Raw genomic sequence first — 27,882 nt, 5'->3', positions numbered from 1 at the left:
CTTTGTTGCCCAAAGCTGAGGGGATCTATGCCTTTGGTATAGTCTGCAGTTACCCCTGTTCCTTGCTCTGGGTGTTTTATTGTTTAGGAAGTTTGGTTGATTCCAAACGCGCTTTCCACGCAGTATTGTCATCAAGTTACAGTTTATATAAGGGTATAGCATCATTCATTATTTTAGTTGTATGGAATCATTTCATAGTAAGTGCTATTTTAATTGATTGTTTTTTGTCATTGCAATTATTGTAAAGATTATTATCTCAAGGCAACATGTCCAAGTCTATCGGGACTCCTCGGCCTATTGTTTCTACGCTTGATAATTATCTGGTTAAAGTTGTAGATAAGATTAATAAGGACCGTAGATTATCTCTGGGTCTGACTAGTAATTGTGAATCTGAACCTTCGAGCCAACTAGTCTCTGTTGAGGTTCACTCTTCTGATGATAGTCAAGTATTAAATTGAATAGACTCTCCTGTGAGGGCAGATGTATGTGTAATCGACCCAATTCCGGTACCTTTATGTGATACCAACCCCCTTAAGGTTCCCGTAACTAGTAGGTCTTCTAATGTTATTGCTGGATCAACCCCCGTGGCTCCTAAAACGCATAGAGTCTTAAGATCAGGGACACATTTTCATAGAGCGGCACCGCCTAAAAAAGGGGGCCGCAAAAGTAAAAAGAATACTGTCTCTGCCCCTAACGCGGGTTCACCCGAACAAATTCATTCAAACAATGTTGTTACATCTACCCACATGATATTAGACCCAGATCAGCTCGAGCTGCTAATTGGTATGATTGACAGTAAGTTAGACAAAATTATCACACCCCTTTTAGTTAAACTTGAGGCTGTATCAAGGGAAGTGAATAGGCTGAGCGAATTGGTGCAATCCGGGTCAAATTGTAAAGATAGTCCTTACCCGCCTGCTGCGGTGAATGGAACTACGGGATTGACTGGTAAAAGGGTGCAGACCTCCAACGATATATCTAGAAATGGCCAGATATGTACAGGCACCATTATTCCTACACAGTCTACGATTAGAACCAATCACGCTATTGAACGGCAGAGTTCTGTAGGTAACTTAACACAATCCCCTTCCCGGGATACACCTAGCGTAGTTTCAGCCAAGCCTTCTTGTCCTAATAACACTCCCATAAATGCAGCTACATATGGAAGGGGGAATACAGCCAGAACCTCTGGGAGGGGGAGGTTCAACAACCATGGCCTCCCCCAACCAAATCTGCCACCTGAGTGTGCACATTATGTGGCAGTTCTTACTAATGTTCCACCTATTAGAGAGGATGGGCCTTATCGCTCAGTAGAATCTTATGATTCACTCAAAAATAAAACCATGGCCTGGCTTAACCGTGAATGTGGTTTTCCCGTGGCTATGGCGGATCAGATTCTGACTACTACCAGAACTAATTGGATTGGAATGTCCCCTAAAAATATACCTGGTGACTGTATTATTATTAACTTTAGTGACCCTCATCTTGCTACCACAGCTCTGATTCGTGCCTCGTCCCGCCCTAGCAATGATCAGGGCATCTCACTACGCCCTCTGGGTTATTTTTATAGTCATCATATGGAGAACCCCTCAGGGCATCAGGGGAGAGGGAGATTGAGGAGAGAAGAAATGTTCAGTATGATAAACAACCCCCAGGTTGACATTGCCAACCGATTTCAATGCCTGAGTGGGTTGGATCAAAACGATTGACAGGAGTTGGATGCTGTTTTAAAGCTAATAAAAGATCCCATACCGGCAGATAAGATGGGGGCCCTCGTTGTCCGCACGGAACCTCCAACGGAGATGGGTATCGCCCCTCCGGAATCCCCGGGGAATCATATTTTGTTAGATACAGGTCTAATTGTATGTTCGTCAGGGTTAGAGGAGGAAAATCCTATTCCATACATAGACTATACGACCCCGGGTAAGGAGAATGATATAGTAGGTTATTCTGTGTTAGACAAAGAAACTTTTAACACCGTTACCTCCCAACAAGTTAATAATAATTGTACCAAATTAGGAACAGGCAGCCATGGTTTATCCAGTTGTTATATTGCAAGTTGGAATATTGCTGGAATTAGATCAAAAGCAGATAGTCTGGGATGGTTGGAATTTCTAGATCTTTTTGATATAATCTGCCTACAAGAAACATGGTGCACTGATTTCAAAGGCTATAGTGGTTTTAATTCATACCAGTTACCCGCTATTGGGTCAGCATCGGGAAGAGCTAAGGGGGGCCTTCTTGTTTTGCTTTCAGTTAAAGCTCCTCTGATGGTTATTAAATATGTTACAGTTGGGGCTTACTCCCAAATTTTATGGCTGAATATAAAAGGAGGTAGGAACATTCTTTTAATTAATTTTTACAACAATGTTTTTACTGATTCTAGGGATCAGCCGGTTAAAGATCTTTCAAAGGCACTGGAAGACTTTATTAAGGACACTAATGAAGTCTTTGACTTGTTTTTGGCAGGGGATTTTAATATTACTACCTGTCCCCTCTCAGAGGTAAATGTCTGTGGGTTTGGGGACGGTCACGAGGATGGGTTTCCTCATTTTTTACATAATTACTATGGAGATGCTTTAAATAATTTTCTTGCATCATATAATATGTATATCATGGCTAACGAGAAAAATGCCAAAGGGGAGACTTGTCCTACCTTTACAGGCCGGGGTATGAACTCAGTAATAGATTTTATCTGCATTTCCCCGGGTCTGGAGGCTTGGACTACAGCCCCAAAAGTAATAGATATCCAACTTAGTGACCATAATTGCCTGGTAGTAAAGGCCATGCTGTGGAATAATGTTGATACCCACAATTCGGGCCACACTGCTAATAGTATTGAGGCCGAGCGCCCCAATGGTACAAGATTAAAATGGAAGGGGGAAAAGGCTGATATCACGTCCGATTTCATTATATCCAGTTGCCTGGTAGATATTGTCGCGATCCTAGAAGATAAAATAGGCACTTCTTGCTCTATTGAGCATTTTATTAGTATCAATGCGGCCATTAATTCAAAACTCACAAGTACCAGTAAATTGAAGGAGGACCGACCGAGAGGTTGGTTTAATTCGAACTGCACTCTGGCTTTGAGGGAGTTGAAATCTGCTCTATCTGCTAAACTTAGAAATAAGGGTCTGGTTACAGATCTTAGAGTTAGATATAAAGAGACCCTTAAATGCAGGAAAATAGAATTACGTCAGGAGGCTTGGGACAATTTGACTAAGGCAGCCGAATTGAATAACAGTCCCCTGTTCTGGAAAACTGTCAATTCCCCATTTCTTAAAGATGACAAAATACCGGAACTGACCTCCAACGTTATGCAGTCAGAATGGGTCTCGCATTTTTCTAAAATCTTCCAGTCAGATGGTGCGTCTAATGTTATAGAGAATAGTTGGCTACATATTCCCCTAAATTTTACGGTACAAGAGGTTTTGGCTAGTATAAGGGATAGTAAAGGGGGAAAAGCACAAGGACCCGATGGGGTACCAATTGATGTATATAAATTGGTCCCAGAAATATGGGGGCCCTTGCTTACAAATATTTTTAACGCTGCAGTTAGTAACGAAATGCCCCCGACCTGGGAAGAATCTATTCTAGTCCCAATTTTTAAGAAGGGTAACCATGGGGAAGCTAAGAATTATCGACCAATTTCCCTGCTGGATTCCTCGGTAAAAGTTATGAGCCGAGTGCTCCTGGTGAGATTGGAGGAATGGGCGGAGGAAAATGGTATTTTAGCTGAGAGTCAGTTTGGTTTCAGGAAGGGTCGTGGTACCATCGAGCAGTGTCTAAATTTACAACTGCTCGTTGGTAAATATACTTTGGCCAAGACCGGCACTATCTACCTCTGCTTTGCGGACTTAAGTAGTGCTTTTGATTTGGTAGACCACGGCATCCTCTGGGCTAAGTTGTTAGAAATGGGGGCCCCGGAGGGTATCATTTTCTTCCTCGCACGCTTATACACCAAACTGAGAGCTTGCGTCCGTTATGGTCCGCAATGTGAATGTACCCCCTTGTTTAGGATTGGGCGTGGAATACGTCAGGGATGCGTCCTAGCACCACTGCTTTTTATACTTTTTATCAATGAGATCGATTCCTTTCTTAAATCTCTGGCAGTCGATGCCCCCAAAATTAATAATAAATATATCCCTGTGCTACTTTATGCGGACGACGCGGTTTTAATTTCACGTACACCGTATGGTCTCCAAAAATTGCTGGATGGTTTTATGCAGTTTATTAAAAGCAGAAAGTTAGTATTAAACAAATCCAAAACTTTTGTCATGGAATACGGCCGTAGGCTTGGAAAGAAACAGCCAGCCTTTTTTATAGAGGGGCAAAAGATTCAAGCTGTTGACAACTTTTCGTATCTGGGGGTTACCTTTTCAAATAATAACACCTGGGCCAATGAACATAAGAATGTAAGGTCTAAAATGGCCAGGAGCACTTATGGAATTTTTACTATGGCAAGCAAATTGGGAGATAGGCGGGTAAATGATATGTTGAAAATTTTTCAATCCCGCTGTGTTTCTATTGCCTTGTATGGAGCCGGTATATGGGGCTACGCTCCGGCAGGACCTTTACAAGTTGAGGAAAACAAATTTTTGAAGAAACTCTTGTGCCTGCCAAGCTCTGTTTCTAATGCCTTAGTGCATAATGAACTGGGTATTCATAACCTCTCCGATTTGATCGCCCTTAGATCCTTGACCCTGTGGCACTCCATTTGGACCAAAGAAGAGACGTCTTTGTGTAGAGCTATCATTTCCGATTGCCTTGTTTTGGACTATTATACAAGGATCCCATGGTTGAAGTACGTTGTCGATAATTTTGGGGAGATCTTTAATATCAATATTGTCGCAGATCACCATGGGGCCGATGCGTTGTCCAAATTCGACCTTAAGCAGTGCCTCTTACACCAAATCTCCATTAAGAGACACCGGGTTAGCTCTAATCTTTCAACTTATGTCTTTTATCATGATTTAAATGAAGTTATGGGTCTTCAACCTTATTTGTCTCAAGTAACCTGGAAGGCACATCGGTTTGTGTTGATCAGACTTAGAATGGGAGTGGTCCACAACCTTGTTGCCTTCCCTACATTGAACATACATCCAGTCGGTCCATGTCCTTGTGACAATTGTACCCCGCAAAGCACTTTGCACTTTCTTCTGTTTTGTCAATTGTATAAATACCTCTGGATAACTTACCTGAAACCCTTGTTTGTTAAATATGGGGTGAGATCATTACGTGATTGTATGTGTTTACTTTTTAATTTGCATCATCCAGATGTGTGTTTTTATACAGCTACTTTTCTTCTTAAATCCATTAATGCTAGGAAAAGTATGCTTTTTTAATCATTTGACATTGATGTATTTTCCTGCCTCTGAATTGTTGTCTTTTTAATGTGTGCTTTTATGAACTCGTTTTGTGTTCGAATAAAGCCTTATGAATTGAATTGAATTGAATTGAGTAAGAGCTAAATAATGAAATATTAAGAAAACTAAAAAAATATTGTTAGTGGACAAAAGGAAAGAGAAAGAGTGTGGTTGGTAACAGTTAAGCACATTAATATGACAGTTTTTAAACTATCTATTGAAAATATACAGAGAAAACAAATATCCTAGAAGAGTAGTAGGGGGGACTTTGTTTTATTTGGAATGTAAATTGTGGAAACAGTTATGCACTTTAGAGGATTAGTGAGAGCACTTTATAAGCACCGATAGGCACTAGCACTTTATAAATATAAAGATAAAAACTGTTTATTGTGTAAAATCATAGCACAAAGATATCTGGAAAAGATAAAAGAAGATTTTGGCAGCTGTAGAACAAAATATGTACTTTTTGTACCTTAGAATATATGAGGTACAATAGAACTATCCCTTGTGTAAGAAGAATATTTATTAGAATGTTGTGTGGAGAGTAAGACAAAACTCTATTCTTTAAATATATAAGGAACTTTCCTATTTAATTTGGAATGTGTTTTGGTTACCTTGAAAGGAATTACTCAATGATACCATTGTACATTACAAGATGGCTGCCTTGCTTTTTGTACTAAGGAAGCTGTGATGTGAAATGATGTTGTCCTCTTTCTATGACCATGTTTCATGGGGAAGGTGTGTATTTACATATGGTATAATGTTTGGCTCATCATGGTGAACAAGGCCATGAACAACGTCCGGAAGGCGTGGATGATTTCACTCGTGCAATAAAAGCCAGACAAACAAACCGATGGAGTGCCGGTTCCGCTTCTCTGTTGTAAATGAGATGTTTGCAGCAATATATATATACATGAGCAGGAACAAGTATTCACCTTTGCAAAAAAAGTACGACGCCCTTAAAGCTCCAAAAAAGGCCATCCAATGTGAAGATGCGCAAATAAGCAGGAGGGAGGTAGCAATATTGGCAACCTCGGCATCTGACTTGAGTTCGGCAGTCGAGAGCGAGACTGAGACCGATCAATTAAGAATGTCATCACGTCTGGGGTTTCACAAGCTTTCCCTTGCAGAGGATGTAAATTGTCTCATATCGCAGACAAGACCGAAAACAGACACTACGACCTCGCAAAAAAAACCCACAAACAAACAAAGACTCAACGCAAAGCGGAGAGAGAGGCGCAAGTGCAGTCGGAGGCGACAACAAGAAAACACAGTACAACAAAAAATGGCAACGCAAGTAAACACCCGAGCAAACAACAAGACCAACACAGTTGTGAATTTATCTCCCATGAGCCTCAACAAAGCTGAAATACAACTGTTGGAATTAGGACTGTCGTACTGTCCTGAAAGTAACTTTGATTATGCATGAACCCGGGTAGATGTTTATAAATTCATCCACAAACTGAAACTTAAAAAATAACATCTGGCGAATCGCAATGACACAAAGAATACTACGATAACACAAGTTGATACTAACAGCCAAGAAAAAGCTGGCACTTTGACCACAGCAGATGCAGAATTATTGGCAAACCTGCAGGAGTTAGCACAGGAAAGTACAATCATGGCAAATAATATTGGAAGTCCAACTGGGAATGTGTTTTGTACAACTCGAACTAATTTCAAACCCAAGTCAACATTCTAACCCATTGCAGTTAGAGACTCTCTTATTATCTTTGGTAAATTAGTTACTATGGAAATAAAAGGCCTAAAATTTCATTCTGCCAGGTCACATAAGAAATACAATCATCAACAAAATGCATACAACAGGTTGATTAAAAAATTGCAAAAGAACGATCAGATTATTGTCAGAAATTCCAACAAGGGAGGAAATATCGTTATTTGGCCATGCAATGAATATATGAAGGAGGCACATCAACAATTGTAAGACGCAAATTGTTACAAAAGAAGCAAAATGCAAACAGTCCGTACATCATGGAACGAGTATTATTCCAAACTGAATGCATGACGGAGTGCAGGATTGTTGAGCATGGATGAGTTAAAATTTCTGAAAAATGAACATCCTCTGATGATTGTCATATATTTTATCCCAAAACTACACAAAAACATTACAACACCACCTAGTAGGCCAATAATCTCAGCGAGAGGAGGTTTGTTGGAAAATACATCTAAATACATAGACTTCTTCTTGCAAGACTTTGTTAAAAACTTACCCTCCTTTGTTCAAGACACAGGAGATTTTCTGAGACATCTAAACACATACAAACTATTTGCTTATGTGTCTTGATACAACGTCCCTCTACACCAGCATCCATCATAAGGATGGAATTAGGGCAATAGAACACTATTCGGACTCTAGACCTTAACATTTGGCCCATCACAACAAAATGTTAGTTGCAATAATTTTGGACTGCCTCAACAACAACTACTTTCTGTTATTAAACCAGGTATTTCAACAAATAGGAGGAGGAGCTATGGGGCTTGTTTCTCCCCTAGATACTCCTGCCTCCAAATGGGCTGGTGGGAGGAGATGGTTATAAACAGAGAACACAAGTCAGCTGTAGATAGTCACGTGAAAGTTTGGTTACGCTCAGTAGCGGTCCGTGGAGGGAGTTCCGTGAGGCGGGGCGGGGGAGGGGCAGGGTGGGGAAATGTAAACACCGGAATATGGATGAACAGAGGTAAGTACACATTTGAATAAATAAAACTAATTTCGTTGCGCGCGCTGCATCGCATTTTGCAGTTTTACATTGATGACTTATTTTTGATTTGGCAAGGTACAGAAGAATCAGCCCTTGACTTTATGAGAAATATTAATGAAAACAGCGTAAATTTCTATTTTACTGCTACCATCAGCAGCACAAGTGTGTACTTCCTTGATGTGGAAGTTTACATTAAAGACCAAAAAATCTAAACCCAACTTTACTGAAAATCAACCGCAGGCAATTGTTTGCTGCATGTCACGTTGCACCATCCTCGGCATCTCATACACAGTATACCATTTGGAGAGATGTTGAGGATACGCCGAACATGCAGTACTGAACTCGACCTTGCTGAGGTACAACAACTCAGAAAAATTAGATTATTGGAGCGGGTCTATAATGAAAAAAAAACATAAATACAGCCATTACAAAACCAACAGCTTGGACAGAAATGATTTATTAACTAAAAAAGCCCTCAAAAGTCCAAGCCATGCCAATGTAACAGACATTGAAGCCAGACTTATTCTCACATACAGCAAAGAACAAAGTACTTTACGAAAGATTATAAACATAAATTGGCCAGAGGTAAAGATTGATCCTGTAATTGGGAAAATTTTGCCCAAACATCCTATCATCACGTTCAGGAAATCAAAGTCTATGAGAGACTTGTTGGTTAGCAGCAGTCCTGATATTAAACCATCGACCAATTGGCTTACTGCCCGTAGGGGGTTTGTAAAGTGTAATACTTGCCGGGCCTGTAAATATGGGACGAATAGAACATCTTATAAAACCCCTTTTACAGAGGATCCCATCAAAATTACCAAATTCCTTACATGTCGCACGGAGTATGTGGTCTACGAGTTGGAGTGCTCTTGTGGGTTGCAGTATGTGGGTAGTACTAAGTTACAGGCGCACAAAAGAATACTGCAACACATGAGAGCAATTACCAACAGTGACCAGACATATCCGATAGCGTGACACTTTAAAGAACCTCATGCTAACAATCTAAACCATCTCACCTATTTCATAATTGACTCCATTCCAATGTCCAGGAGAGGGGGTTACAGAGAGGTTAAACTCACACGCCTAGAAACACAATCTATCTTAGAACTTGACACCAAGACTCCCAATGGACACAACTCCAGTGAGAAATGTTATACTTGGTTATAATGTATATGACAGGTGATCATAGCATGGTAATTTCCCCACTGGATGTCAGTGCAACATAAATGATTAATTAGCAACTATCCCGATTTTATTATCATCTCTTCAGCATACTGCAGTAAGCATTAAGCCTCAATGAGTTCACTATATGATTTCAACTTAACAAATCCTTTTATTTATTTATTTATTTATACTTTAGGAACACAGGTAGTTCCAGGGTAGCACATTTTTCAATATTTCATTGAGCACTTTAGACAAGGATAGGAAATTCCAGAATTTTAGATAGATATGGGTTATGAATATGTTTCTGTGCAGGTATAACAATGAATCAGCAAGAGTTAAATGAAGTGAAACGTTTAATCACATTACGTGTTCTATATTGTATAATACAGATATAGCAGATGTTTTTACTACACCCACATGTAAACTGACAACATTATGGGGCCAATTCCGATCCTGGAGAAACCAGGTACGAACCGTCGGACGGAGCATTTTCTCCGTCCGACTCGTACCCGGCCAAAAAACATTACAAAAATGCAAGTACGATTCTCATGGAAACACTATATACATACAAATGTGATCCGGGAAAGCGCCGACGTGTATTGTCGGGACGCATTCAGGCTGCGTTTCACGAACCAGAAAGTACGAACCGCACCGACGTCACCCCGCACGGATTATATTCTCTGGTTGCCAAAAACTGCCGGGAAATCAGGACGACACGCACAAGGAGCACCTGTACGTAACGGACAGCCAGGGACCCGAACCTACGTGTCATCCCAGCCCTCATAGCAGTCCACCTGCTCTACAGGAACCGACGCAGACGCCGCAGAAGGTCAGAACAACACCCAGGGGCAAAGGGGGGGGGCAGGGGCAGGACACATAACCCCCAACCAAGTCCCAAATCAGACATGCCCTGGACATACCTGACCTGCAGGACCTGGTCACCTCGAGGGGGTGGGGGCGTGTCCAGCAACGCAAGCATCTGCCACAACGGAAGTGGATGTTGACGCGAACCAGCAACACAACAATTCCGGTACATACCGTACCCACGCCTTAAGAGCGTGGGTACGGGTCGTACCACGCCCACCCCTACGTCACCCCAACAATGGCGGTACGGCCCGTACCCACGTTCTAAAGGCCTGGGTACGGGCCGTACCAGCATTGTTGGGGTGATGTAGGGGTACGCGAGGTACGACCCGTACCCACGCGCTGAAGGCCTGGGTACGGTGCGTACCCCTACGGCACCCCATTGGGGGTCCGCACCATCACACATGACATGTGTACACAGCTCATCATACAGTTATTTGCTTCACACCTCAGGAGTAATGTGCCACATCACAGCCTGACACACCTGTGCCCGACACATGTAGTACTGCACAGACAATGCCTTGATGTCCAGCCTTGGCCAAGTATGACAGCTCTATTCCTGTCTGTGTGCCGCCTGTCACCACTGTCAGGTGTGAAACACACCATACATACGCACTGAGGGCATGTGTACGGTCCCTATCACTATGGGAGTGCTGGCGTATGGGTACGCCATAGTAATACGGACCGTACACGCGTGTGTAGGGTCCCTATCACTATGGGAGTGCTGGCGTATGCGTACGCCATAGTGATACGGACCGTACACACGCGTGTATGGTCCCTATCAATATGGGAGTGCTGGCGTATGTGTACGCCATAGTGATACGGACCATACACGCGTGTGTAGGGTTCGTATTACTATGGCGTACACATACGCCAGCACTCCCATAGTGATAGGGACCGTACACGCGTGTGTACGGTCTGTTTCACTGCATTTGGGGTGCCCTAAGGCCGTAGAACGCACCGTACCTGTGTGTAAATATTGAAATAACATAGGGGACACATGAGGGACAAGTATAAGGGCCAAAATGCATGCTGGTTGTCATGGCGACCGAGTTTAAAGTTTGCATTTTTGCATCAGGTGGCCAGCAGAAGTCGGTTGGAAACAATATACTTTGTTGCAAAGTGGTTGTTGACTTGACATCATGCTTAATTTTTAAACCATGCAAAGCCACTCACTGGGGTAGGTTTAAAGGGATTGGAGGAAACGTAGGATGCTAATGTGACTGACCAATCACTCTGTACTCCTGTAAATGAAACAGGCCAGCAAGGCAGATATAAAGCAGCCAGGTCCCATGAGAGAGCACTTGCCTGCACATCCTTTCATTCCACAACACTGCTGCTGCTCGTGATTCCTCTGGCACCATGTCCAGGTCTGTGGAGAGGGCCCAGCCATTCACCATGGAGGAGAATTTGGCGTTGGTGGATGTGATCCTCCCACAGTACACCATGCTGTATGGTCGACCAGGGGAGCAGGTGGGTGCTGACTCCACTAGCTTAGACTGTGCCCCTTTTTTGTGACTGTGACTTCTGGCATTGTGTCCATGTGTGACAGACATGCAATGTTGTTTAGAGTGGGTCCCAGGGTGGGGAATGCCTCATGTCTCCCATGCAGAGCATGCTGTAGTTCCTGTGTGCACTCCTCCCTTGCATAGTGCTTACTGTGACAATCAATGCATGGTGCATGCCACATTCAGCCTGGCTACTCCTCCTGGGAATGTTGTTTCTACAGTCCTGATGTGATTCTGTGGTCCCCCCAGTGTGACAGGTGACAGTACCCATAGATGTGTGTTTGTTTAGTGTACCTGTGCTGAGAGTGTCCAAATGATGTGTTCGTCCCCTGGACATTGGTGTGTGAGTCCCCTGTCATGTGGGGGATTGCATATGTGGAGTGTTGAACGCCAGCTGCATGAGGGATGGATATACCCTGCCCATCTGATGTGAGCAGGGAGCAGTGCTGTGTGACTGCTGTGCAGAGCCAGCCCCACACCTGTGACACCCCCCAGTCTAGTGGCACATGGGCAGAGTGAGGTTTGTACCCGCAGTTGGTAATGGCAGGTGATTTTCCTGTGCCTGTGTGTGTCTGTGTACTCTGCTGAGGTTGCGTCAGTGGGCTGGGGCATGTGACTGCTTTGTGGTGCTGTACATAATCCTGGTGTAGCTTGTGATGCACAGTGTGATCCAGGATCATTGGTTGTGTGGCACCCCTCATGCCACCTGTGTACTTTCAATGCCACGTAGTGCATTTGGCCTTCCCCAGAGGATAATGTCCCTATGACAAACGTGCAATGAGTTGCCTGCATACCATGGCCTGTTCAAACAAGACAAATTATTAATATGTGTGTCTCTGTGTCATTGCTCAGGTGTATTAAAGTATTCTCACTTTTGCATCCTCACAGGTAGGCGTCCATGCCAAGGGGGAGATATGGAAGCAAGCCGTCAGTGCCGTGAGGAAGACGGAGGGTCGGAAGCGGCGCCTAGCCCAGGTGAGGAAACGCTGGCAGGATATCCGGTGCTGGACGAGGAGGATCGCACGGGTCCTGCTGGGGGACTCACCTGAGAGCCACAAGAACCGTGGGCGCCGGCGTCTGACCCACATCCATAAGCGTGTGCTGGCGGTGGTCTTCCCCGACTTGGATAGGCGCTTACGGGAGAAGCAGCAGCAGGAACGGAGTAGGTACATGTGTGTTTGTTGTGTGTCACCAGCTTTTGGAAGTGCGCAGTTGCATGGATACACTGCCAGGGTTTAAATGTGCAGTTCATGACCTGTTCCCCAAAGTACACCGGTGCTGTTCTTCCTCCCTTCCCCTCCTTGCCATGTGTTCCCTGGTCTGTGTGTAGTCACTCTTGCACAAGGTTATCTAGGCTGGCAGTTAATCCAAGTGCCCAATGTTTGCAGCATCATGTGTGGGGGTGGTGTGTAACAGGTTTTGGGACCTTGCCTGTGCCCTGGCCAGTTCAGTCATTGTGGGGTCCATGTCAGTTCGCACTGATGGTGAGTCCCGACATAGGAGTGTGTCTTAAAAGTGTACTGCCTTACAGCATGCATGTCCAATGTTGTGCCCTCTGACATGATGTGCATGAGTGGGAGTAATGCATAGTGCAGGGACGGTTGCTTCAGTTGCAGTCATATCCATCCAGGACCATGGAGGAGAGTGGCCACTACCGTGCCCTGGGGCACCTTTTCCTAGGGATCATGTGTGTCATCCAACAATGTGGACATTCTCTGTGTCTTCGGCATAGGTTGGGCTCTGTGGCATTGTACCCTGGCCTCATCTGTATTTACGTAAACTGTGCTACATGTGTCCACTGTACAGTGTGACCCAATTTTGCTTGTGCATACTCCCAGTGGGCAGTGCCTGTGTGTCTTGGTACGACAATCTGATGATGGTTGATTGTCAATGATATATGTGGACAGGCGCACCAGGGGTAGTTTGTGTACAATCAGGATTTAGTGCAGGCCATGTGTTTTTATCCCAGAGTAAGAGGTGTAAGTACTTCCTCTGTCTCAATCACATTGTCTCAGGTAGGGGGTGGTTTGTGCGGGCAAGGCCTACATGTAAAAATCTGAAGTCTCCTTGCTTGGTCTGGCCTGTGCGTGATGTTTGTCTGGACATACACTCAAGGTACAGTGACCCAGTCATGTTGGCCATGGTCTAATGTATTAGCTTTGCAGCATGTGCAAAAAGTTAATATACATGGTTCCTGCTCATCCCTTTTTTGGCAACGCTGTGTGGTGCTGATGCTGTGCACGATTGTCCCCAGAGCCTGGCTCCTCTGTCAGATTTGATATCAAGTAATTTGCTGTTGTGTCATGCTCTCCATTGTTTCTCAGTGGCATGGTGGGTCAACCAACTGTGTGTTGCAGGGCCTACATATGTACCTTGTATTGTAGATGTTACTCATGTTGCTTTTCAGGCCATGCACTGTGACCTATGTAGATTTGACTCATGTGACATATGTATACAGGTGTCTGATTATTTCCTGTCTCTTCACCTTGCCCGCAGCATCGTCGGGGGACTCCGAGGGAGATACTGGCACGGACCGTGAGGAGGGATCGAGCACCAGTGCTGTCTTGTCTGGCACATCGAGTGGCACGGAGGCCGAGGTGAGTGAGGCGGAGGACCTGTCCAGTCCCACCACCGACTATGACGCTGACGGGTCCGAGGCTGAGCTCCCAGAGGGGGCGGAGGCAGCTCCCACAGCTGAAAGCAGCACTCATTCTCTACCCGCCCCCTCCATTACCATCACCGGCCTCCCACTTGCTCGGGTCCCTTCCCGCCGTGCTAGGTCACCAAGTGTCTCCTTCTTGCCAGGCACCGCACCCCCTGCCCCTGTCTCCACTGCTGCCGCGAATGCCGAGTCTGTGGACATCCTGCGCCAGTTGCAGGTTGGTCAGACTGCGATGCTTAATGTCCTCCATGGCCACACCCGTGTGCTCACCCAGATGGAGGCATACATGGAGGGCATCTCAGCTGCGCAGTCTGACCAACGCCAGTTGCTGTGGTCCATAGACTCAACACTGACTGCAGCAGTGGATCTCCTGCAGCGCTGCGTCCCCCCCTACCCCTGCACCATCCACACTTCCCACTCCCATGCCTGTCCCACGCACACCCAGACATCCCCATGCACGCACCCCACCAGACAGAGGCACCACACCACCAGGGAAGGCCAAGCGCACACCTCCTCTCACGCACACACAGGGTGAAGTAGGCACACCCACTGGTTCGGGGGGCAAACGGAAGACACGCAGCCACAGTGGGAGTCCACATTCCTCACAACCCACTCCCCCCGAATCCACTCCCCTCAGCTCTCCTGGCCAAGATTCCAACAAAGATTACTTCATGGCCGCTCTGTCCCTGAGCCCCAAAGTGACACCACCCCGCAAGCGGTCAAAGGAGTCCCCAGTCAGGGTGGTTGAGTTCCCCCCTGTCCACACCCTCCCCCAGTAGCGCTGCGACCTATCCCTCTGACCCCCCCCCTCCTTGGGGCCTGTTGTTCCTTCGGGTGCAGGGGAGACGCTGGGGGACCTTGCAACCGTGTGCAGCGCCATTCTCACCACCACCTTTGGCGCTGCCCCACCCCCTGTGGTGAAGTCCTCCGTCCCTGCACCCACAACACCTACCCTTGCCCCTCCTGTCCCTGCGGTGCCTGGTCCTTCCCCTCCATATGATGCCCCCCCCCCCTGTGGAAGCAAAGGAGGTATGAACTGTCCCCCACCAGGAATTGGACTGTGGACTGCCCTATGGGCCTTGTACATATTGAACTTTTATTAACAATTTTTTCTTTTCATGCTGAATAAAGCAATGTTTTATTTTTCCTTTGTACACTACTGCTTTTCTGGTATTGCTGTTGGTGGTGCTGCTCCATGATTTGGGGTGGTGATAATGTGTTAGGTGTCTGGGAAATGCTGTGGTGTGCTGCTCATGGGGTGGACCCTGGTATCTGTGTGCCATCACAAGGGCTCTGCAAATAATCTTTGGTCATGTGTGTTCTTACTGTATGGTGAAATTGTCCCAAGGTGTGTTCCTTCCTCTGTGGACCCTGACATCTTCCCTGCAGGGTGTTTCCAATATGTGGTGTTGAGCTGTGTCTACATTTCCTTGGCTTGTGACGGATCCGTTCAACTTTGGCCATGCATGCTGGGCAATGTCTCCACCTGCATCATTAGTGGCATCCTTGGTGGTCACTGTACTTGTGTATGGAGTTTATTGACATTACTTAATGTGGACATGTTCCCTTTTACACACTATGCATGTGTGTACTCCCAGCCTCGCACACATGTGTTACGTGTTCTGCAGGGTCTTTGGGCACCGGACTGACATTTGTGGCCATTGTATCTGTGGGTACTCCACCCTTTTCTTTCCATGGGCACTGCTGGGAGGACTCTGCACCCACCCCTCCTGTGTCTGGGCACTGCTGGGAGGACTCTGCACCCACCCCTCCTGTGTCTGGGCACTGCTGGGAGGACTCTGCACCCACCCCTCCTGTGTCTGGGCACTGCTGGGAGTGAAAGGCACCCACCCCTCCTATGTCTGGGCACTGCTGGGAGGACTCTGCACCCACCCCTCCTGTGTCTGGGCACTGCTGGGAGGACTCTGCACCCACCCCTCCTGTGTCTGGGCACTGCTGGGAGGACTCTGCACTCACCCCTCCTGTGTCTGGGCACTGCTGGGAGTGATAGGCACCCACCCGACCTATGTCTGGGCACTGCTGGGAGGACTCTGCACCCACCCCTCCTGTGTCTGGGCACTGCTTGGAGGACTCTGCACCCACCCCTCCTGTGTCTGGGCTTGTTGAGCCATGCGTCACTGGCATGGCACAGTCACCGACACCCGCAATTGTCCCCTGATGCCAGGTACACGGAATGTTACACCTGAGATGTGAATGTCTGCGTTGCACGCTGTAACTATGTCATGTGTGTGTCATGTGTTCTCATAGGTTTGCTGTAGGTGTTTGGTCAAATGCATCTGCAGTTGCTGCAACCAACATGTGTCTGTGTGTAGATGGGCATGGCACACTGTTACGCACACCAGCCCACATGTGTAATCCGACGTAAGGTGTGTATGTATGCATCGACACGGAGTTTCAAAACAAGGACATATCTGCATACTCTCAATGTATGTGTGATCAGTCTTGACATGTACTCCTTCATGGCAAAGTGTGTGGTCTGTCCTTTTTATATGACATGTGACCTGTGCCTCTAGTGTTCCGCAACCTGTCTGTATGATTAACATACTTATTCTGCACATATGCGGATGTCTGGCACTCCTGTGATGCGTCTGCCTGTTCACTCACACTGGCCCACCGCTAGTTTCATGCCATATCATGTTGAGCTTGAGAATCCACGTTTGTGGCTGGCTCTTGGTAGGAGTGTCACCTGCCTGGCATACGTGTCCAGGGCATATTGCACAGACCTGACTCTGTATGTAGCATATGTGTATTGCCTGTTGAACATGTGCTCAGTACATTGACATTGGTGGTGTACTGTACTCACTCTTCGTTGTCCCTTCAAATTCACTGCAGGGCTCCGCCTCTCCATCGACCAATTCCGGACTTGGCTGACCTGAGGGAACATGACTGTATACACCGCTACCGCTTCCCCCAACAGTTGATTGAGGACTTGACGACACGGCTGGCACCACACCTCCAACCGCTACACAGGTATCCTACTGCACTGACACCCAAGATGAAGGTGATGGCAGCCCTACATTTCTTGGCCACGGGTACCTTTCAACATACCATTGCTCATGTTGGTGGCATGTCCCACACCATGTTCAGCCGTGTTCTGCATGATTTTTTTGAGGCCATGTTGGATCACCTGGATGAGTTCATTACATTCCCAACTCCTGAGCAGTTGACAGGTGTCAAGCGTGAGTTCTATGCCCTGGGAGGGATGCCCCATGTCATTGGGTCCATAGATGGAACACATGTGGCTTTGGTACCACCACAGGCACAGGAGGTAGCGTATAGGAACCGCAAGCATTACCACTCCATTAATGCCCTTGTGGTGTGTCTTGCCAACATGGTGATTTCACATGTCTGTGCTCATTTTCCAGGATCAGCACACGATGCCTACATCATGAGGCGTAGCAGGGTGCCTGAAATGATGCTGCAGCTGAGCAACGAATGAGCATGTATTGTTGGTGGGTATACTCTGGCAGTCCTGTATTTAACGTCATCTTCCTGTCTTACTGCTTCTCCTGACCCACTTTTGTCCATGATATTTCCATGTAGGGGACACTGGCTATCCCAACATGCCATGGCTGATCACGCCTCTCCGCAACCCCAGCACGGCTGCCGAGCACCGCTACAACAACGCCCATGGGCAGACCAGGCGAGTGATAGAGAGGACGTTTGGCCTCCTGAAGAGCCGATTCCGCTGCCTCCACAAGACCAGTGGCGCACTCCCATATGCACCGCTGAAGGTCTGCAAGATCTTCCTCGTGTGCTGCATGCTGCACAACATGGCAGTGGAGAAAGCTGTGCCACTCATCCTGGATCCAGATGAGCAGGACCATCCACCCGTGGAGGATGAAGGGTTGGTCACGAGGCAAGTGATGTGGAGGAGGAGGAGGCGGTAGAGGACATCCGGAGTCGGCTCATACGCAACTTCTTTGCTTAGTAGTGAGTTCCAGTGTCTGAGTGTGCACGCATTGGGCCGTGTGTGGCATGTGTTGCAATGTGTGTGTCCATCTGCATATCTGCCAAGTGAGTCAGACGTGTGTTTGGATGTGTCACTCGAGTGATGGTGCAATAGAAGAATTTTTTTCCAGAGTCATCATTGTCACCTAGCATGTTGACAACCTTATACGTGTCGAGTACATGCACATGCATGCGGATGTGCTTCTTTTGGCTGACTTCTGGTGTGTCTCTCATCCACAGGTACTTGCGCATGCTGTCTGCTGGTGGCATTGTTGTGCTCCTGCTATTCCTCATGAACACAGCAACATGTGCTGAATCAGCGTTACATGCACGGACAAGTTTGAAAATCTCCTTAGGGTAAGGGATGCAGCACGGCTTTTTGGGAGTGGTATTTGTTTTGAATGTGTGTGCACTGCTCCTGTTCATGTTTGGATACTTTACATACATGCAGAATCACCATGGGGCACATGACATGGAGCTGAATTCACCTGAATTGATGGTCAGACTTGGTAACAGTCATCTGTAATGGGATTGTGGATTGTGATGAAGCCATCAATGTGTGTAACACTGCCCTCGGAAACATACAGGTTGCACCGGGTTGACATGGTGTGTGAATTCCCCATTAGAGGCTCAATGGTGTATAGCAGCCTCTCCGTGAGCAGCAGGGGGTGTTTAGCTGTAACCCGTCACTTGTGTGCCAGTTCTATGGATTTCCAGCATCTGTGGTGCAAAGGGGGATGCCAGTGTTGGTCCCACGTGTTCATCCACATGACCTGGGTATGTGTTGACAGAGTTGCATTAGCATTCCGACACACATGACTAATAAAGGTGTCCCTCTGCCTCCAAGGTGCCTCTTCACTGTCAATGGTGGTCTGTTGCCACTGTGCATGCGGCATGTCTGGCATAGTTCTCAGAGATGGTGCATATGAGTCTATGTGTAGAGTAGCAAGATGCAAGCTGTTTGTCAGGGATTAGAATCTGTATTGTGCATGATGTCCATGGCTGTGTAGGTATTGTGGCATGTCAGTCTCCACGACGGCCACTGTGCTGCATGTGCATCCATTGTGTGTGCGTGTGCCATGTTGAACCAGACATTCCTTCCTTGACATACACCTTTAGCATAGTTCCTTCCTGACATCCTTGTCTTTGTGTGCTACTTGTGGCATTGTTTTCTTGACATGGCGCATGCTGCTGCAGGCCCTGCAGCAAGGGCACCCAGTGTCCACGCAAACGAGCTGGTGTTCATCATGGATTGCTTGCTGACATGTGCTATGATGATCAGCAGCATCTGTGCCTCATGCTGCAGCACACTCTGCATTATGCACAAGATCCCCAGTTCCATCCACCTCAAGGCAAGAGAGACCATCCCCCAGGTCAACTATGACATCCGTGTCTAATCCTACCCTGCACTCTACGGACATGTGCGTTACAACTCCCATGATACTTGTCCACATCCAGGGTGCATCTGCACAGCTCTGCTTCTACATCCGGCGACCAGGCCACATCAACGTCCAACAGAGATGGGGGGAATGGATCACTGCCAGCTGCAGGATGACCTTCTCAATCCACGCACACACTCAGGATGCAGCCCACAACCACAACACAACCTTGTGGCACTGTGATCCAACACCCCATTGTGCCATCTCCATGCATCCAACCTTGGCCGGCCCACCATTCTCCACTTCCACCTGACTCAAGCATGCAGGACATGGTTCTGCCACGTGTCTACACATACCTGGGAGTAGCACCCCAGGACACTCCACATGATCCCTGACCTCTGCGCATGACTGTTGCTCTTTTAAATAGGTCTGTAGGCACAGTTGTGCGGGCACCCCCTCAGCTGGTTGGGCCCATCACGGGTGAGTATGGTGCTCCATATCTGTATTGGATGATACATTGTGACCCATGTGTGTCCTGTGCCAGACTCAGACCCCAGGGTATGGATGGTTGGAGTTACTTCTGAAATCAGGCATGGTTTGACTTTACAACACACACATGTAGTGGAATAATGCAAAATGACGGCATCATCTCGTGATTGTGATGATTTTTATTTGTGGTGGGGTATGTGTTTGGGGGGATGACAAGAGGTGCTTGGCGGGAGTGTAGAATCCAAAGTTCACAGGGGGAGTTGGTAGCCTTGCCATTGGAAGTCATCAGAGTCTATGCCACAGTCTTTGTCAACATTGGTCAGACAGTGACCAGCAAGGCCATGTGGCAGAGAATGTAATTTGCCGATGTGCTGCTGTTGGGCCAGAGGGTCAGGTGCCAGGCCAGGTGACCTGGGAGATGGTGATGTTCCGCTGACTCTCACGGTCTTTTGCGTGGACGACCCACCTTCCTGCGGGGACCCTCAGAAGCAGGCCGTGACGATGCTTGTGATGCTCAGTCGGATGAATCCTCCTCCTCCTGATCCCTCCCTGTGGGTGGTGATGTTCTTCGCCTGGTGGCACAGGGAGGGTTGCCCATGTTTTCGGCAATCCGACGGACTACACGGGTCATGTCCATTTGCACCGCCACGAGCTCAGCCTGTCTTGCCTCCATCCGTCCTTGGTGTCGCTGTTGACAGGCATGTTGCTCGGCCTGCAGGGTCTTCATCTCCTCGAGGGTCCCCTTGATGTCTGTGAGGGTGGACGCAATCTGGACCATGCCCCTGGCATCACGCAGGTATGTGTTCAGGATGTTGCTGACGTGTGACATTACCGGTTCCTGAACCAACTGGTCAGGTTCGCGCCTCCGCCGTCCTCCACTCCCACCACCCCTGCCCACTTGCGCCTGGCCTGCCGTTGTGGGCACATCGGGTCTCCGGGACCCCTGAGGGATGGCATTTGCGGTGTCGCCTGCCTCCTCCTGGGTGCCCAGAGAACCGTGTCCCTCCTGGACAGACTGGCTGTGTTGTTGTGTGCGAGAAGGGCTCCTGGGTGTCTCCTGGGATGTGGCAGGAATGGGGGTGGTGGTTGGCACAGTTGTACATGACGCAGGTGCTGCAGGTGGTTGGACACCAGAGGGGCCAGGTTGGTCTGGGTCATCCACGGAGTGGTGAGAGTCGTCGCTGCCGGTGGGGTCCTCTTCACGCAGAGCCTGGTCCTGTGAGTCTTCCCCCCCAGTGTTGGGGGGAGATCGACGACGTTGACCTGTGTGTGAGAGAGACAATGTTAACTGTGTTACATGCAACATCCATGTTTCATTCATTTTTGAGTTGGCACAGTTCCTCTGGGTGGTTGGATTTGGCTTGCATTCCTCTCACAGTGCACTTGTGCATGGGTATGTCCCTTGGCCACAGCTTTCGACACTTTACCTATGTATGACACAATCTTAGTTGATGCATCTTTTTGGAACACAGTCAGCAGTGTAGTGAGCGGGCGTAGCAAGCCATGCAGAGCCGCCTTACGTGTTGCACTGTACGTGTCCAAATGGTGTTTTTTCCATGTTTTTTGAGAATGCAGGTAGGTAACTTAAGCATTTGTGACAGGGTTCTGACAAACACAGTGGGTGGGTATACTGGGTGTAAGGTTAGGTTTGTGCCTGCAGCACGGATGTACTCATGCACAGATTGATACATGGCCCAGTGTTTATCAAAGGTTGAAGGGGGAATTCATGCACTGCCAAACCTTGTCTACATGCACACAGTCCACCTGCTGACGAGCGGACATGGCCACACCACCCAAGGGTGATTTGGTCTCCCTCTGTCTCCCTTTGTCCCTCCCTCTGTCAGCCTCCTCCCTCTGTCCGTCTCCCTCTGTCAACCTCCTCCCTCTGTCCGTCTCCCTCTGTCTCCCTTTCACCCTCCCTCTGTCACCCTCCTCCCACTGTCCGTCTCCCTCTGTCTCCCTTTCTCCCTCCCTCTGTCACCCTCCTCCCTCTGTCCATCTCCCTCTGTCTCCCTTTCTACCTCCCTCTGTCAGCATCCTCCCTCTGTCCGTCTCCCTCTGTCACCCTCCTCCCTCTGTCCGTCTCCCTCTGTCTCCCTTTTTCCCTCCCTCTGTCACCCTCCTCCCACTGTCCGTCTCCCTCTGTCTCCCTTTCTCCCTCCCTCTGTCAGCCTCCTCCCTCTGTCCGTCTCCCTCTGTCTCCCTTTCTCCCTCCCTCCCTCTGTCAGCCTCCTCCCTCTGTCTGTCTCCCTCTGTCACCCTCCTCCCTCTGTCCGTCTCCCTCTGTCTCCCTTTCTCCCTCCCTCTGTCACCCTCCTCCCACTGTCCGTCTCCCTCTGTCTCCCTTTCTCCCTCCCGCTGTCAGCCTCCTCCCTCTGTCGTCTCCCTCTGTCTCCCTTTCTCCCTCCCTCTGTCAGCCTCCTCCCTCTGTCCGTCTCCCTCTGTCTCCCTTTCTCCCTCCCTCTGTCAGTCTCCTCCCTCTGTTCGTCTCCCTCTGTCTCCCTTTCTCCCTCCCTCTGTCAGCCTCCTCCCTCTGTCCGTCTCCCTCTGTCACCCTCCTCCCTCTGTCCGTCTCCCTCTGTCTCCCTTTCTCCCTCCCTCTGTCACCCTCCTCCAACTGTCCGTCTCCCTCTGTCTCCCTTTCTCCCTCCCTCTGTCAGCCTCCTCCCTCTGTCCGTCTCCCTCTGTCTCCCTTTCTCCCTCCCTCTGTCAGCCTCCTCCCTCTGTCCGTCTCCCTCTGTCTCCCTTTCTCCCTCTCTCTGTCAGCCTCCTCCCTCTGTCCATCTCCCTCTGTCACCCTCCTCCCTCTGTCCGTCTCCCTCTGTCTCCCTTTCTCCCTCCCTCTGTCACCCTCCTCCCACTGTCCGTCTCCCTCTGTCTCCCTTTCTCCCTCACTCTGTCAGCCTCCTCCCTCTGTCTGTCTCCCTCTGTCTCCCTTTCTCCCTCCCTCTGTCACCCTCCTCCCACTGTCCGTCTCCCTCTGTCTCCCTTTCTCCCTCCCGCTGTCAGCCTCCTCCCTCTGTCCGTCTCCCTCTGTCTTCCTTTCTCCCTCCCTCTATCAGCCTCCTCCCTCTGTCCGTCTCCCTCTGTCTCCCTTTCTCCCTCCCTCTGTCAGCCTCCTCCCTCTGTCCGTCTCCTTCTGTCTCCCTTTCTCCCTCCCTCTGTCACCCTCCTCCCTCCCTCTGTCTGTCTCCCTGTGTCCACCTCTGTCTCCCTCCCTCTCTCTCCCCCTCTCCCTCCCTCTGTGTGTCACCCTCTGTCACCTCAGCCCAGCTTCCTGGGCACACACAGTTTTCATGTCTTTCAAAGGCCATTGGCTTGTTCATGTGGGTTTGGTTCTTATCTCCGGGCACCCATTGGGCGGAGTGTCTGAGTCTGCGCTGCTGCTGTGGCGGTGTGTGCTGACACTCTTTCAGAGTGATGCGTCTTCATTAGCTGCTGTTATGTGCAAATTGTAGTTTCATACCCATGTCATCCTGCAACGCAGCCACCATTTGCAGGCAACACAGTACTGTGTGGGGACACACTGTTTGTATGGCTGTGCCCTAGGCCATATGGGCTGAGGGCATTGTTGTGTGCTTCAGAGTTGCTCTATGTTAGTTTTGAGGCCCACCCTCCCGGCATCGGGGACATCCTGTCTTGTGTTGGTGTTTTGTGTGGCCTGTGACTTGGCATGGCCTTGCTTGGGGCATGGGGCATGGAGGCGCTAGTGGCATGTGTGTGTTTTTGGAGTTTGGTTGTGTCCGGTGCTGGCTTTGGGGGGGTTGCGTGCATGATTGGTATTTTGGTTGTGTATGGCGTTCCCCCCATGTGAGGTGAGTTGTTTGTGTACTCACCAGGCTCTCGGACTCCTTCTACTCCGTCTACTCCCACCGGCGGCAGCGTGGCCATCACCTTCTCCGCCCAGGGATGGTAGTGTACCGGTCTGCGGGGCGGCCCTCCTCCCGTGATGTTCCCCTGGTTGTGATCGTCCGTCATTTTGCAGCAGACCGTCCTCCGCAGATCGTACAACCTGGCTTGGCACTCATGCCTGGTCCTTCTGGTGGACCCAACAGCATTCACAGAGTTGACAATCCTCTCCCACTTGGCTGATTTTTCGGATATGCTGGTCCGTCTGACCAATGTTCCAAACAGCTGTGGCTCGACTCTGACGATTTCGTCGACAAGGACCTCCAGCTCCTCCTTTGTGAACTTTGGATTCTTGTTAGTGGGCATGGTGTGGGGTGTGGGTGTGGATGGTTGTGGGGGTGTGGGTGTGGATGGTTGAGGGGGTGTGAGTGTGGTTGTGAAGGTGTGTGTGTGTGAATGTGATGAGGGGTGTTTGTGATGGTGGTTGTGTGAAGGAGTGCAAGTGTAAGGTGTATTGATGATGTAGTATGCTGCAGTGCGTTGTCTCTGTGGTCTGGCAGTAGTGGATCTGTTGCAAAGGATCATGGTTTGTGTGTGTTGGGCCTTTTTATTGGTCCATTTGTGGGTGTGGCTGTGTTTGAACTTTGGGTGGCTGTTTTATAAGGAGTGGTTGTGTTTTGGGCCTCTGTTTAGCTGTTTGGCAGTTGCAGGTCAGTGTATAGGATGTATTTGGGCTTGTTGGACATGTTTTGTGTAGGCCTGGGTGAAAATTTCGTTCCGTTCGTGGAAATTGCGATAATTTGACATTTTCGCGTTCCGCGGAGAGCGCGAAAATGTCAAAAATTCAGGTTTCCGCAACTTGGGGATAATTTGTTTCTTGCTCGCGCTGTAAAATAATACATTCTCGCGCACGCGCGATCGCCTTACCTGAATCCCTGCGTTCGCCGACAAGTTTTCTTGATCCGGTCGCGTTCTCCATGAGATGTTGTATTGTTTTTAGCCATTTGCGTTGTCTCGCGACAGTTCGCGCCCGCAGTGACGTCATGCGTCGTGCGATCACGTCTTTCTTCTCGCGATCATGCACCGCGAGACAACTCAAAACAAGATGGCCGCGCCCGCAAGCAACCACATGGGTAAGTTGGCGACCCGCAACCATGCAGAAAATCTCGCGAACATGCCGGAAAAAAACTTCCGCATCTTCGCGATATTTCCGCTTGTTTGCGATAATTTTAAACATTTTCACGATAATTTGCGAAAGTTAATTTTGCAAATTCCGCCCACCCCTAGTTTTGTGGTGTTGTGTGCATCGAATTGACTCTCCTTGTGTTGTTTTGGTTTGTCCTGGTTCAGTACGAGTGTTTAATGCGTCTGTACGGTGCGTACATGGGCCATGTTGTTGTACAGTGCTGTCCTTTGCTATGGCTTAGTACGACTCGTACATGCGCGATGTTGGGTGAGGGTGCTGGTGTAGGGGCCTGGGGTAGGGTGCGTACAGACACGGGCAGGGTGTTGGTCCGCACCGTCCATCGGTGGTGGTGTTTCGCACCGTACATACAGGGGGGGCTGGGTGTATGCTCCGTACATACACGGGTGGGGGTACGCTCCATACATACACGGGTGGGGAATTGGTACGCTCCGTACATACACGGGTGGGGGTACGCTCCGCACATACACTGGTGGGGTGTTGGTACGCTCCATGCATACACTGGTGGGGGTACGCTCTGTACATACACTGGTGGGGGTACGCTCCGTACATGCACTGGTGGGGTGTGGGTACGTCCGTACATACACGGGTGGGGGTACGCTCCGTACATACACTGGTGGGATGTGGGTATGCTCCATTCATACACGGGTGGGGGTACGCTCCGTACATACACTGGTGTACGGGGGTATAGCAGCCTCTCCGTGAGCAGCAGGGGGTGTTTAGCTGTAACCCGTCACTTGTTTGCCAGTTCTATGGATTTCCAGCATCTGTGGTGCAAAGGGGGGGTCCCACGTGTTCATCCACATGACCTGTGTATGTGTTGACAGAGTTGCATTAGCATTCCGACACACATGACTTATAAAGGTGTCCCTCTGCCTCCAAGGTGCTTCTTCACTGTCAATGGTGGTCTGTTGCCACTGTGCATGCGGCATGTCTGGCATAGTTCTCAGAGATGGTGCATATGAGTCTATGTGTAGAGTAGCAAGATGCAAGCTATTTGTCAGGGATTAGAATCTGTATTGTGCATGATGTCCATGGCTGTGTAGGTATTGTGGCATGTCAGTCTCCACGACGGCCACTGTGCTGCATGTGCATCCATTGTTTGTGTGTGTGCCATGTTGAACCAGACATTCCTTCCTTGACATACACCTTTAGCATAGTTCCTTCCTGACATCCTTGTCTTTGTGTGCTACTTGTGGCATTGTTTTCTTGACATGGCGCATGCTGCTGCAGGCCCTGCAGCAAGGGCACCCAGTGTCCACGCAAACGAGCTGGTGTTCATCATGGATTGCTTGCTGACATGTGCTATGCTGATCAGCAGCATCTGTGCCTCATGCTGCAGCACACTCTGCATTATGCACAAGATCCCCAGTTCCATCCACCTCAAGGCTAGAGAGACCATCCCCCAGGTCAACTACGACATCCGTGTCTAATCCTACCCTGCACTCTACGGACATGTGCGTTACAACTCCCATGATACTTGTCCACATTCAGGGTGCATCTGCACAGCTCTGCTTCTACATCCGGCGACCAGGCCACATCAACGTCCAACAGAGATGGGGGGAATGGATCACTGCCAGCTGCAGGATGACCTTCTCAATCCACGCACACACTCAGGATGCAGCCCACAACCACAACACAACCTTGTGGCACTGTGATCCAACACCCCATTGTGCCATCTCCATGCATCCAACCTTGGCCGGCCCACCATTCTCCACTTCCACCTGACTCAAGCATGCAGGACATGGTTCTGCCACGTGTCTACACATACCTGGGAGTAGCACCCCAGGACACTCCACATGATCCCTGACCTCTGCGCATGACTGTTGCTCTTCTAAATAGGTCTGTAGGCACAGTTGTGCGGGCACACCCTCAGCTGGTTGGGCCCATCACGGGTGAGTATGGTGCTCCATGTCTGTATTGGATGATACATTGTGACCCGTGTGTGTCCTGTGCCAGACTCAGACCCCAGGGTATGGATGGTTGGAGTTACTTCTGAAATCAGGCATGGTTTGACTTTACAACACACACATGTAGTGGAATAATGCAAAATGACGGCATCATCTCGTGATTGTGATGATTTTTATTTGTGGTGGGGTACGTGTTTGGGGGGATGACAAGAGGTGCTTGGCGGGAGTGTAGAATCCAAAGTTCACAGGGGGAGTTGGTAGCCTTGCCATTGGAAGTCATCAGAGTCTATGCCACAGTCTTTGTCAACATTGGTCAGACAGTGACCAGCAAGGCCATGTGGCAGAGAATGTAATTTGCCGATGTGCTGCTGTTGGGCCAGAGGGTCAGGTGCCAGGCCAGGTGACCTGGGAGATGGTGATGTTCCGCTGACTCTCACGGTCTTTTGCGTGGACGACCCACCTTCCTGCGGGGACCCTCAAAAGCAGGCCGTGACGATGCTTGTGATGCTCCGTCGGATGAATCCTCCTCCTCCTGATCCCTCCCTGTGGGTGGTGATGTTCTTCGCCTGGTGGCACAGGGAGGGTTGCCCATGTTTTCGGCAATCCGACGGACTACACGGGTCATGTCCATTTGCACCGCCACAAGCTCAGCCTGTCTTGCCTCCATCCATCCTTGGTGTTGCTGTTGACAGGCATGTTGCTCGGCCTGCAGGGTCTTCATCTCCTCGAGTGTCCCCTTGATGTCTGTGAGGGTGGACGCAATCTGGACCATGCCCCTGGCGTCATGTGTCC

This window comes from Triturus cristatus, chromosome 5_1 (genome assembly GCF_964204655.1).
Source record: "Triturus cristatus chromosome 5_1, aTriCri1.1, whole genome shotgun sequence".
NCBI lineage: Eukaryota > Metazoa > Chordata > Amphibia > Caudata > Salamandridae > Triturus > Triturus cristatus.
This window is presented reverse-complemented; position numbering follows the sequence as displayed.